Source organism: Galeopterus variegatus, unplaced genomic scaffold (assembly GCF_000696425.1).
Source record: "Galeopterus variegatus unplaced genomic scaffold, G_variegatus-3.0.2 Scaffold390, whole genome shotgun sequence".
NCBI classification, from domain to species: Eukaryota; Metazoa; Chordata; class Mammalia; order Dermoptera; family Cynocephalidae; genus Galeopterus; species Galeopterus variegatus.
In genome coordinates this window covers 304,553-315,266 of record NW_007726501.1, presented here as the reverse complement: position 1 = coordinate 315,266, position 10,714 = coordinate 304,553, and the positions used below count along the sequence as shown (strand labels likewise).

General features: G+C 37.0%; 1 pseudogene; it reads right to left on the bottom strand.

The window, feature by feature from the left end:
• Window positions 1–10,426, bottom strand: part of LOC103586902 — a 132,209-nt pseudogene extending 121,783 nt beyond the window's left edge.
• Window positions 10,427–10,714: the final 288 nt, after the last annotated feature.

Here is a 10,714-nt window from a genome sequence, read left to right as displayed (position 1 = left end):
ATCTGCTTTTGGAGCTTTATATCAAGTGATTCAATTCCTTTGTCAAGTTTCTCATTATGCTTCTGGATTGTTTTCCAGATATCATTTAATTTTCTATTTGTATTTTCTTGTGACTCCCTGAACATCTGCTTTTGGAGCTTTATATCAAGTGATTCAATTCCTTTGTCAAGTTTCTCATTATGCTCCTGGATTGTTTTCCAGATTTGTATTTTCTTGTGACTCCCTGAACATCCTTAAGAGGGTTATTCTGAATTCTCTACCAGACATTTCATAAATTCGCTGCTCCTCTGGGTCAATTACTGGTGCTTGGTTTGGTTTTCTTGATAGTATCATATTTCTCTGTTTTTTCTCAATCTTGGTGTCTTTACATTGATGTCTGGGCATTTGAGGAGACTGCCACCTCTTCTAGGTTTTACAGGTGTTGTTTGTTGATGTTAGACTTTTATTGGCTAATATCAGAGCTTTGTCCCCCGGAAATTCTGGCTCAGGGCTAAGTCTTCCCAGTAAAATGTGCCCCCTGCAGGTCTATCTCCTGCCTAGTCTCCACTGAGTGGGCCTGTGCCAATCGGAAAGCAGATCAGCTGCCCACACTGTGCCCCAATGTTCCCCCAGCTGACCAGTTTCCCTCCACACTCCAAACACTTCCCATGGGGTGGGCAGTGTGCGGGTCCCTTGTGATGACTCACTGGCCTCTGAGTGGATTGTTTCTTTGGTAGGCTGTAGCCTTTACTCCTGTGTACGTCTACGGGAAGCCTGTCAGTGGTGTCACTGGCCTGGGGGCTGGTATAGTGCACTGGGAGGCCCTCTTCTCCACTGCAGACTCCAAGCAATTTCATGCAAAGGGAACAGCTGTGGCTTTTGTCGGCTCCTGTTCTGTGTGCTACAACTTCTTCCTGTTCCTCCCTGGGACAGCACTGAAGCAGCCATGGCTCCAAACAGTCTGAGTGGTCACTTCTTTCTCTCACCATGGCTTCTTCCACCTTCACAAACTCCAAGGGTCTTTCCTCTTTTCCTGAGCTCCGGTGGTCCCACATGGGCAGGCTTTGCTTTTTAATGGTTGTAAATCGATTGGTTGTAGGAGAGAGTGATGCTGGAGGCTGGAGACCATCTATTCTGCCATCTTGCTGAAGTCTCCCTCTCCACTTTTGCTTTGAATCCCAGCACTGCGCATCGTCTTAGGAAACCTATACTATAGATTATCTCTTCTTTCTCTTGTATCGTACATATTTTAAATGTCTTCTCAACCACATTATTCCTACCTGCTTATAAACAAGCTTTACCCATTAAAAGAAAGTTTCATGCATAACACTCTCTTCTCTCTACATAGTGTTTAGATGAACACTGTCAATGTTTGCCTGTGTGATTCTCTCTTTTCTGTACTTTTATAGCTGACCACATGACTGAGAATATAGGTCTCCATGTTTAATAAGGTTATAGCCAACTCTTCTAGACTAAGGGAAGAGATATTCTGTCTCTTTTAGGTGGCTATATATAATCTTCTCTTGCCCTTTTATGTGTTGATTTCTAGTTTTAATTCTCAGAGGGGAATCTTGTGGCTCCAATTTCCATATTCCCAGAGTGTGGCTTCAAAATATACAACACTAGTTTTCAAAGTAATTTCCTAAATAAAAGAATTCCTTACATACATGCATAGTACATACCTGCCCCTCTCAGATAATAACAGATTTTACAGATTTCTGTCTCCTAGTCTTGTAGTTTTCAAATTTCATATATAAAACTCACTGAGAAGTATAATGTTAATTGAGTAGATCCACTAAAAAAAAAAATGAAGTTACTCATAACAGACTTTATTGAAATAATGTGCATTTACATCAAGAGTTGATCAAGATTTCTTATTTTGAAAATTAGTATTTAGTTACTTATATAGAACTCATTGCCATGGAAGGTAATAACACCATTTTAACAGAACAGGAGTGAATATTTGTAGAGAAATAATAAAGGTTTCATTTATTGCATGTTTTATGATTATGTGTGTTGGTAAAAAGAAATTGAATATGTTTGCCCCACGTAGAAAAGATGTTAAAGCAATGAGAAAAAAAGATGTATTTCTGATCCAAGCTGATCAGAAGGTGTATTGTAGGAGCAGACTTTCACTTACATGTCTCCAAATAACAATTGAACTCTGGTAGTAAGAATGGCTGCTTCATCTGAATTTCATGATGGCTTTCTGTTCATTGCTACTTAAAGAAATCATGTTAAGTGCAGCAAATCCCCCAAACATTGGAAAATGAAGTATTGAAAAACTCCATTATTATATTCCTATAGATGAACCTTCATGAGTAGTAGAAATATAAAGGATCGTTCTATGAGTGTGTGATGAGGTAGTGGGGGGGGGGAGGGTCACTCTGATTAAACTGCTTAACTTTCATTTACCAGACACACAATAACTCTTAACTGGCATTTTTTCAGAGACTCGGCTAACGGAGGTACTGCATTCAAAGGCTATCATTATTAAAAACGAACAATTGAAAATAATTTGTAATGAAAATTCAAAACTACTTGATAGAAATAAATGTGAGCACTCTGATAAAAGCTAAGCCTTTTTAAAGATTGAAGCTTGGTTTGTTGTTATGCATTTTATAAAACCATAATGCAATTTTTAAAACTTTTCTAAACAAACACTGTCTAATTCAGTTTTTAAAATTATATATTTGCTTGGACTGTTTCTGAATTCCATCTAGACAAATTTTACTCTTAGCATAAATTAGAAAATATGAAACTATTCTGGCAATCAGGAGGAACTTTAGAGACTTCTAGATCAATCATAAATGAAATCGTGCCCTCTGACCTCAGATTCTCGGTGAGGGGATGAGTATGAGTACTGGGTTGTGAAAACTTCAGTGAGCAGATGGTAAGATCCAAAAAGCAGATTGGGGGCCAGCCCCGTGGCACACTCGGGAGAGTGCAGCGACGCTCCCGCCGCGGGTTTGGATCCTATATAGGAATGGCCGGTGCGCTCACTGCCTGAGCACAGTGTGGGTGACCACACCAAGGGTTGTGATCCCCTTACCGGTCACGAAAAAGACAAAAAAATAAAATAAAAAAATAAAAATAAAAATAAAAAATAAAAGGCAGATTGGAAGGGAGACTGGCATGAATTTGGACATGTGAAGAAACGCAGGAAAGTTCATCAAGGCTGGACTGCCATAGTTACTGCTTTTGTAAATATGAGGTTGTCAAACTTTATTCATTAGTCAAGCCAGGAATTTAGGTATAATGATCTCAGGACTTTTGTTGACTAAATATATGTTTGATGTATGAAGAAACTATTTAAACATTATATACGTTAATAAGCAAACTAAAGTCATAGGCATCAATATACTTTCTACAAATAGTCCTATTAACTATAATGACATTTAGTTGGTAGTGTAATTACATATGCTGGTCCTACTGATCATTTAGAAATCTTGTCCAGTTTAGAGGTTTTATGGGTGTATATATTAGTTTCCTATTGCTGCTATAATAAATTACCATAAACTTAATGGCTTAAAACAACACACATTTATTATCTGGAACTCAGAAATCCAAAATGGCTTTCACTGGGCTAAAATCAGGGTGTCAGCAGGGCTGCGTTCATTCTGGAGGCTCTAAGGGGTGGGAGGGGGGTTGATCCTTTTTCTTGTCTTTTCTAGCTTCTTAAGGCCACTTTCATTCCTTGGCTTGTGGCTTCTTCCTCCATCTTCAAAGCCAGCAGCATAGCACCTTAAAATCTCTCTACGTCTTTGTTGTTATTCTAAGGGGTGGGAGGGGGGTTGATCCTTTTTCTTGTCTTTTCTAGCTTCTTAAGGCCACTTGCATTCCTTGGCTTGTGGCTTCTTCCTCCATCTTCAAAGCCAGCAGCATAGCACCTTAAAATCTCTCTACGTCTTTGTTGTTACATCTCTTTCTCTCATCCTAACTCTCCCGCCTCCCTCTTATCAGGACCCTTGAGATTACTTTGGGCTCACTTGGATAATCCAAGAGAATCTTCCTATTTCAAGATCCTTAACTTCGTCACCTCTGCAAAGTCCATTTGGCCATGTAAACTAACATATTTACAGGTTCTGGGGATTAAGAAATGGACATCAGGACATTATTCTGTATACTGCAGTGTGGTGGACTGGATTATTGTTCCAATTCTTCACTCCCTATCCAGAAATTGGATTATACGTCCATATTCTTTTCAGTAATTTTTCAGTGCCCTCCCCATGTGGTTAATGAGTATTTCCCCATCCCATGGCTCTGGAATGAACCATGAGACTTGCTTTGGCCTAGAAGATGTTAGCAGTTGTGATGCCATTAAAGGCTTGAAAAGTGTTTGTATGACTGGGCCTGCTCATTTGCACTTTGTTATTGTCATGAGAAGAACATGCCCCAAGACAAGAGTCATGTGGAGTAGAACTGAGTTGCCCTAGCTGAGCCTGGCCTAAATCTGTTAACCCTTTGCTGACCCTTGGCTAGTCCACAAATCTCTGTGAATAAATTATAGTTGTTTTAAGTCAGTGAATTTTGAGATAGCTTTTTGTACTTCTTTTTTGCGGCAATAGCTAAATGATACAGTAGACTTAGATTTTCCTCTTTCGTGATCTTATCTTCTACTTATAGTTATTGTACTGCTTGATAACACTTATTCATCAGACATTCCACATTTATTTAACAACTACCATGTGCCAGGTATATACAAAGTTCTTGGCAGAAAGTTGGAAGCTAAACCGTCATGTTCTATTTATGTGGAGCTCATAGACATTCCCAAAGAAGGAGGGAAAGGGTGCAGGGAACAGGTGGAACTTGAGGTCATTCTATGGTTGAGTTATAAATGGCAAAGATGTGACTGACATCTATTATGGCCAGTCTACACTGATGTGTCATTATTTGAACATGTTTTTATTGAGTACCTAGTTTGTGAGCGTTCTTGGTATTAGGGATACATACAAGAAAAAGATGAAGATTTTGTTTTAATATCTAGAAATTATATTACTGATCATAGCGTAAAAATAAATGAAACTAGGTTAGTAAAATCTTCCTGTTCTATTCAATTTGATTGTGTATTCATAACAGATATTGTAGCTCTGATAAAAAAACATAATTTAGTAGGAAAAAAGTTTTAAGCTATTAGTTTAACTAAGTTTCGGTAACGTTTATTGATTTTAGTCATTTATACAAGTGCTTCTCAAACTGTCTTTGATGAAGGACCATGTACTTTTTGTTAAATTTCTAATTTATGCTGACTGATACATTTATAATATACAATAAGAGATACAGAAGCAGTGTCAAATTGCTACAAATGTTTCTAAATATTCTCAATTTTTACACTTGTCTTTTCATGGACTGGTAAGAGTTTGTGGACTGATACCTGTCTGTAGACTATACTTTGAGTAACAAATACTGCTTCTTATTATTACAAATCAAGAATGTGAATAAATTTGAATGAATAAAATTAGATGAATTTTATCATGTGTCAAATTTGTTTTTATACATTAGCTTTTTATTTTTAAAATTAAGAAATGGTATGTGAAAGTGAAAATGGGAAATGCTTTTTTCTAATTCTTTCAGGTCTATATTCTTGTATTTACATGTCATGTTTTTGACTGAATGACTGAAAATTTCAAAGTGACTGAAACTTTAAATTGTGAAAAATGATATTCATATATTTTCAATTGAGATGACAAAAGCAAAAACATTACCACCACAAAAAAGTGAACCAAAAAGAAATCTAGGAAAGCAGAGGACACTTTGCTCTGTTATCTGCCAGGGGAAATTATTTCAAATATTATCAAATATTACACTTTTGCAGATCACATGCTGAATTTACTTTGTCAAGTTTGACTAATTAGCATGATTCTATGTAAGTGCTTATCTTTAGTAATCATTGTGTCGCGCAACTTTTTTACACATATTATTTCGAAATATAATTTTCCCTTTAAAAGAATACTGTTTTGTTTTAGACAAGTAATTTTTCTGATACTATTTGAATGACTTTGAAAATGTTTAACCTTGCCACATTGATGTATGGTCTAAGTAGTTGTTATTTTATTTAGGTAATGGCATGACAGTACAAGTGTTACAGATGTCTAATTTATTTTTCTATACAGAAAATTATAAGCAAAAGTATTTTCCTCAGATAAGTTTTAATGTGGGCAGATATTTGTACACTTTTGAAAAAACAGATATTTCCATGATAATGTTCCAAATGTCTGAGAATTATTTTTGCCCAGCAAGTACATAGCTATATTTTATTTGAAAATATAAAAATGAGGGATATTCTCTCCTAATGTGTAGCAGTCAAATACAATAAAAGAAAGCATGCAATTTGGGGATGATTCAGGAAGTCCTTTTTTTGTACTCTAGCAAGTTAATTTTTCTAGATTTAAAAAATTATATGTTTTGACAGCACTGCATAAAACTATTAGAATTTTTTTTACCTCTCTGAATAAAATTAAGATGGCTATTATAAAACAGTCTGGCTGGTTAGCTGAGTCAGAGTGCCGGCCTGTAGTACCAAGGTCAAGGGTTCAGATCCTGGTACCGGCCAGTTGCCAAAAATAAAAATAAAAAGAAGTAAAACCAAATGCTCATAGGAATATATAGCAAGCTGGCTGGAGAGGAATCGGGTTTGTCAGCCCTTCTTTCTCTTACATACAAGGAACTTCAAAAGGTTCGTGGAAAAATCCACATCATCTTTTAATTCTATTTTTCCGTGAACTTTTTGAAGTACCCTCATATGGTTCCTGGGGGATGCGTCATGTTTGAAGTGATAATTTGGTCTTAGGGTCAAAGCAAAGCACTAAAACAAGGAGGAATCTAAGTTCCCAATACGTAGTGATGTGTCTTTAGAATTTTGAACAAATTGACTGAACAGGGGCTGACCAGTTAGTTCAGCTGGTTAGAGCATGGTGCTGATAATACCAATGTCCAGGGTACAATCCCTGTACTGCCCAGCCATCAAAAACAACAGAAAGGGCCGGCCCGGTGGCGCACTGGATAAGTGCGCTGCTTGGGAAGTGCGGCGGCGCTCCCGCCCGAGGATTCGGATCCCACATACAGACCGGTTCCCGCTCACTGGCTGAGCGAGGCGCGGGAGCGACACCGAGGGTTGCGGTCCCGTTGCCGGTCCCTGGTCCGGTACGGGGGCAACACTGAGGGTTGCGCTCCGTTGCTGGACACGGAAAAAAGACAAAAAAAAAAAGAAAACAGAAAACCCCCAAAAGCCAAATTGACTCTGAACGACAGCAAAGCACATCAGTATGGTAAACTCTGTAATTCTTAATATACTTCATTGTCATAGACATGTCTGTGTCAGTCCATAAATTGTGAAGACTGGGTAGATATTAACAGTACTGACTTTCTTTGTTTACCAAAATTCAGTCCATAAAACCGCATTAACGTAGTCATCTAACAAGAAAAAAAATAAAAGGGGAAGAATTGAGATCCAGATTATTATTATTTTTATTTTTGGCTGGTACAGGATTGAACCCTGGACCTTGGTGTCATCAGCACCATGCTCTAACCAGCTAAGCTAATTAGCCAGCCAAGATACAGATTGTTTAAGTAAAATTGTCTTAAAATTATGTTGTTAAGGATGAGGGTAAAAAGTTGTTTTGTTCTATGAAATGGGATTGAACATGGATTTTGATGGATGAGCTATAGAAAAAAAGCATAACAATTAACTGGAGGTGAAGTGGGAAAAAGAATAAAAGAATTTCTAAGTATAGAAATACAATGCAAATTACACGCAAATATACAATGTAGTGCTTAAAGTCCTATAAAAGTGTATGTGTGCGTGTGTGTGTGTGTGTTTTGTTTGCCTAGTGTGAGACACTGTGAAGAAAAGGAAGAATTTGGGTGAGCTTTTTAATTTCATTTAATTTTGTTCTTATTGGTCTTAGGATAGTCATTTGTAAAACACTATTGTTTAATATTGACAACTTTGAAAGTCACTGAAAAAAATTAAATGGCAATTTAATGTTAACAGCTGCTATGGTTATCAAATCCATCAAAGCCCTTCATGAATATATTAAGCACAAACCTAGTGAATTACTGTTGCTGAAGACAGCTTGGTATTTTAAAATTGCCTAGTGAGAATAGATGTACTATAATAAAAGGAAGGACACTGGTTACAATTTACTATTTTGTCTTTACATACAGAAAGAAACCCAGGCCTTTTTCAAATTATTTAATGTTCCAGACCCTCTGCCAACCTACCTATAAAATGATCTCTAGAAGTGTATTAGAAATCATGTTTCATCTAAATTCGTGTTTTTAATAGCTACAACAACAAAACAAAAATAAAATTTCTGTAAAGAAAATAATTCATATGGGTAATGGTAGAGAAAACTCAGTAAATAGTTCATATTGAGCCAATTATGATTCAAAGCCCAAGTGTGAATCCTCCAAAGTTTCATTAACGAGACAGCCAGTTTCTTCAGTTTTATTTTTCTAGAAGACTTTCTTTTCAATACATGTTGGTGAGGATGTTGTGGGGAGCAGAGCAGGGCATACGACATAAAATATGCCCATGAGTATAGGGCTTTACACTGAGTATTGAGTACTGAGTATTGAGTATTGCTTTACACTGCTAGTCCTGAACCATTCTTTGGAAGGTCCATGTAGCCTGCCTTCTCTCAGAATGTTTTAAATTCCAAAACACTGTATCAGTTATCTTTCATCCAAAGCCATAGTGTGCTTAATCCAGGTTTTGGAAGACTTGATTTCTTGAACCAATCTAGACCAAGGTGCAAAGGGAGATAGTTATCCATCCACACTTCTGACACTCTAACTGGTAGAATTTCAAGGAGTGCAGGTCGGGGTTATCCTTGGGAGTGGGGTGGACTGGGGAAAGTTTAAATTATACTGGTAATCCTGCACTTTACCCTTTAGGTAAACTCAAGGGTAACTTCCCCTAACTCTGTTATGAGCAAAGAATAAAATGGGATCTTCAAGGTCACTCAATTGGGCCTCTGATGTAGAAAGAAGAGATTTTGATGAAAATAATTAAAGGTGAGAATCAAAAGTTCTTGAATTTTATGCACCTGCTCACAGTTCAAGGTAACCTCACTAAACTGTAGAGGAGGAGTAAAACAGTAAACATGGAGAGAAAAGGGGTCTGCATTAAATTTTAGATAGTAATAAAGAACAAGAATTTTCTTGGTATGCTCCTAGTGCATACACACCTTGGGGAATAATCCTGATGAGTAATAGAAAGCAAGACAGAAATTTGGGCCCATCTGTTCTCTGGAGATCCTGGTAGAATGTAGCACCAGCCTGTAAATCAAGATTGTAAGAGTAAGGCAGAGACATAGTCCAAGAGAACTAGATGTAACTGAGACAAACATATCCCGATATAAAAAGCAGGCAAAGTAAAGACTTGGTTTCTGAACCTAGGCAGGAGAAATTCAGTTACTAGAGCTAGGACATAAGATCAGAGCCAGAGTATCATCAAAGTTCATGTTACAGTGATGAGGCCTATGAGCGCCGAGAATCTGGATAAGGGAAATCTATTTAGTTAAAGGGAAAAGAGGCTACTCCCCAGGCAAGGAACTAGATAGCCCCTGACAGTCTGGAAATGGGATGGACAGTTCTCTCACCTTACTTCTAGTTGCAGAACCCTAAAGACATATAGTATCTTGTTATAACTCAAACCTAGTCCATATTAAATTGGTTCTTCTCCTTATATTAAAATGGTTGTCCAGGGCAGCAAAGTGCCTGAGTATATGTTTGTGTATGTGCAAATGAGGTGATGAGCAGAAGAAAATGAATGTGTTTCCTTATCTTGCTAACTTAATAAATTATACTGATAAGATTAATAATAATTATGATCTAAAAACTCAAATAGTGAGCTGCATCTATCAGAATCTTTTGGTTCTGGTTGGATTCTATGTCACATCTTATTAGGATAGATGACTTCACATGAATTCCAGTGAGGATATCATTTTCATCCTGTTGACTACCACACAATGATAAACTCATACCTACTAGCCATGAAGATTCAAATGAAAAGAAGGATAAGAATTTAGAAAATAAAACCTTTATTTCTAATAACTCTTAAAGGAGCCCTTATAGATAACTACAAAGACAACAGGTTTTAATATTTTTTAACAGAGTAGGCTGCAAAATAAATGCATTTTCAATTACTTCTTTTATTTAATCTACTCTTTACTTATGATATAGTATGAATGTGTGCTTGGTGGCTATATTTCCTGGAATTCCATTTTCTGTATGTTTCTGGTTAGGATGGGCCACAGAATAGATTCTTATGTGAGATTTGAAGAGCAGAAGTGAAGCAGCAACCATTTCGTAGTTCACATATATTGTTGCTTATCTGCTGGCTCACTTCGTTGGTGTGCAGCAGCAGCTGGGCCTGCAACTGCTCCAACTTCTCTGTTGGATCCTCTTCAGTTTCTCTGACTCCTGAGTCAGGTGTGTGCATTAGCCTTATAATGAAGGACGCTGGCGGCTGCTGCTGCTTTTTTAAAAAAATTTTAACTTACATGTTGTAATTGTACATACTTATGGGGTACAATCTGATTTTTTAATACATATATATGTTGTATAATAATTGGGTCAGGGTAGTTAATGTATCAATCACTTCATGCATTTGTCATTTCTTTGTGGCAAAAACATGCAAAAGCCTCTCTTCTAGCTATTATGTAATACACAAAACTTGACTGTTTACTATAGTCACCCTATTGTGCAATAGAACATCAGAACGTATTCC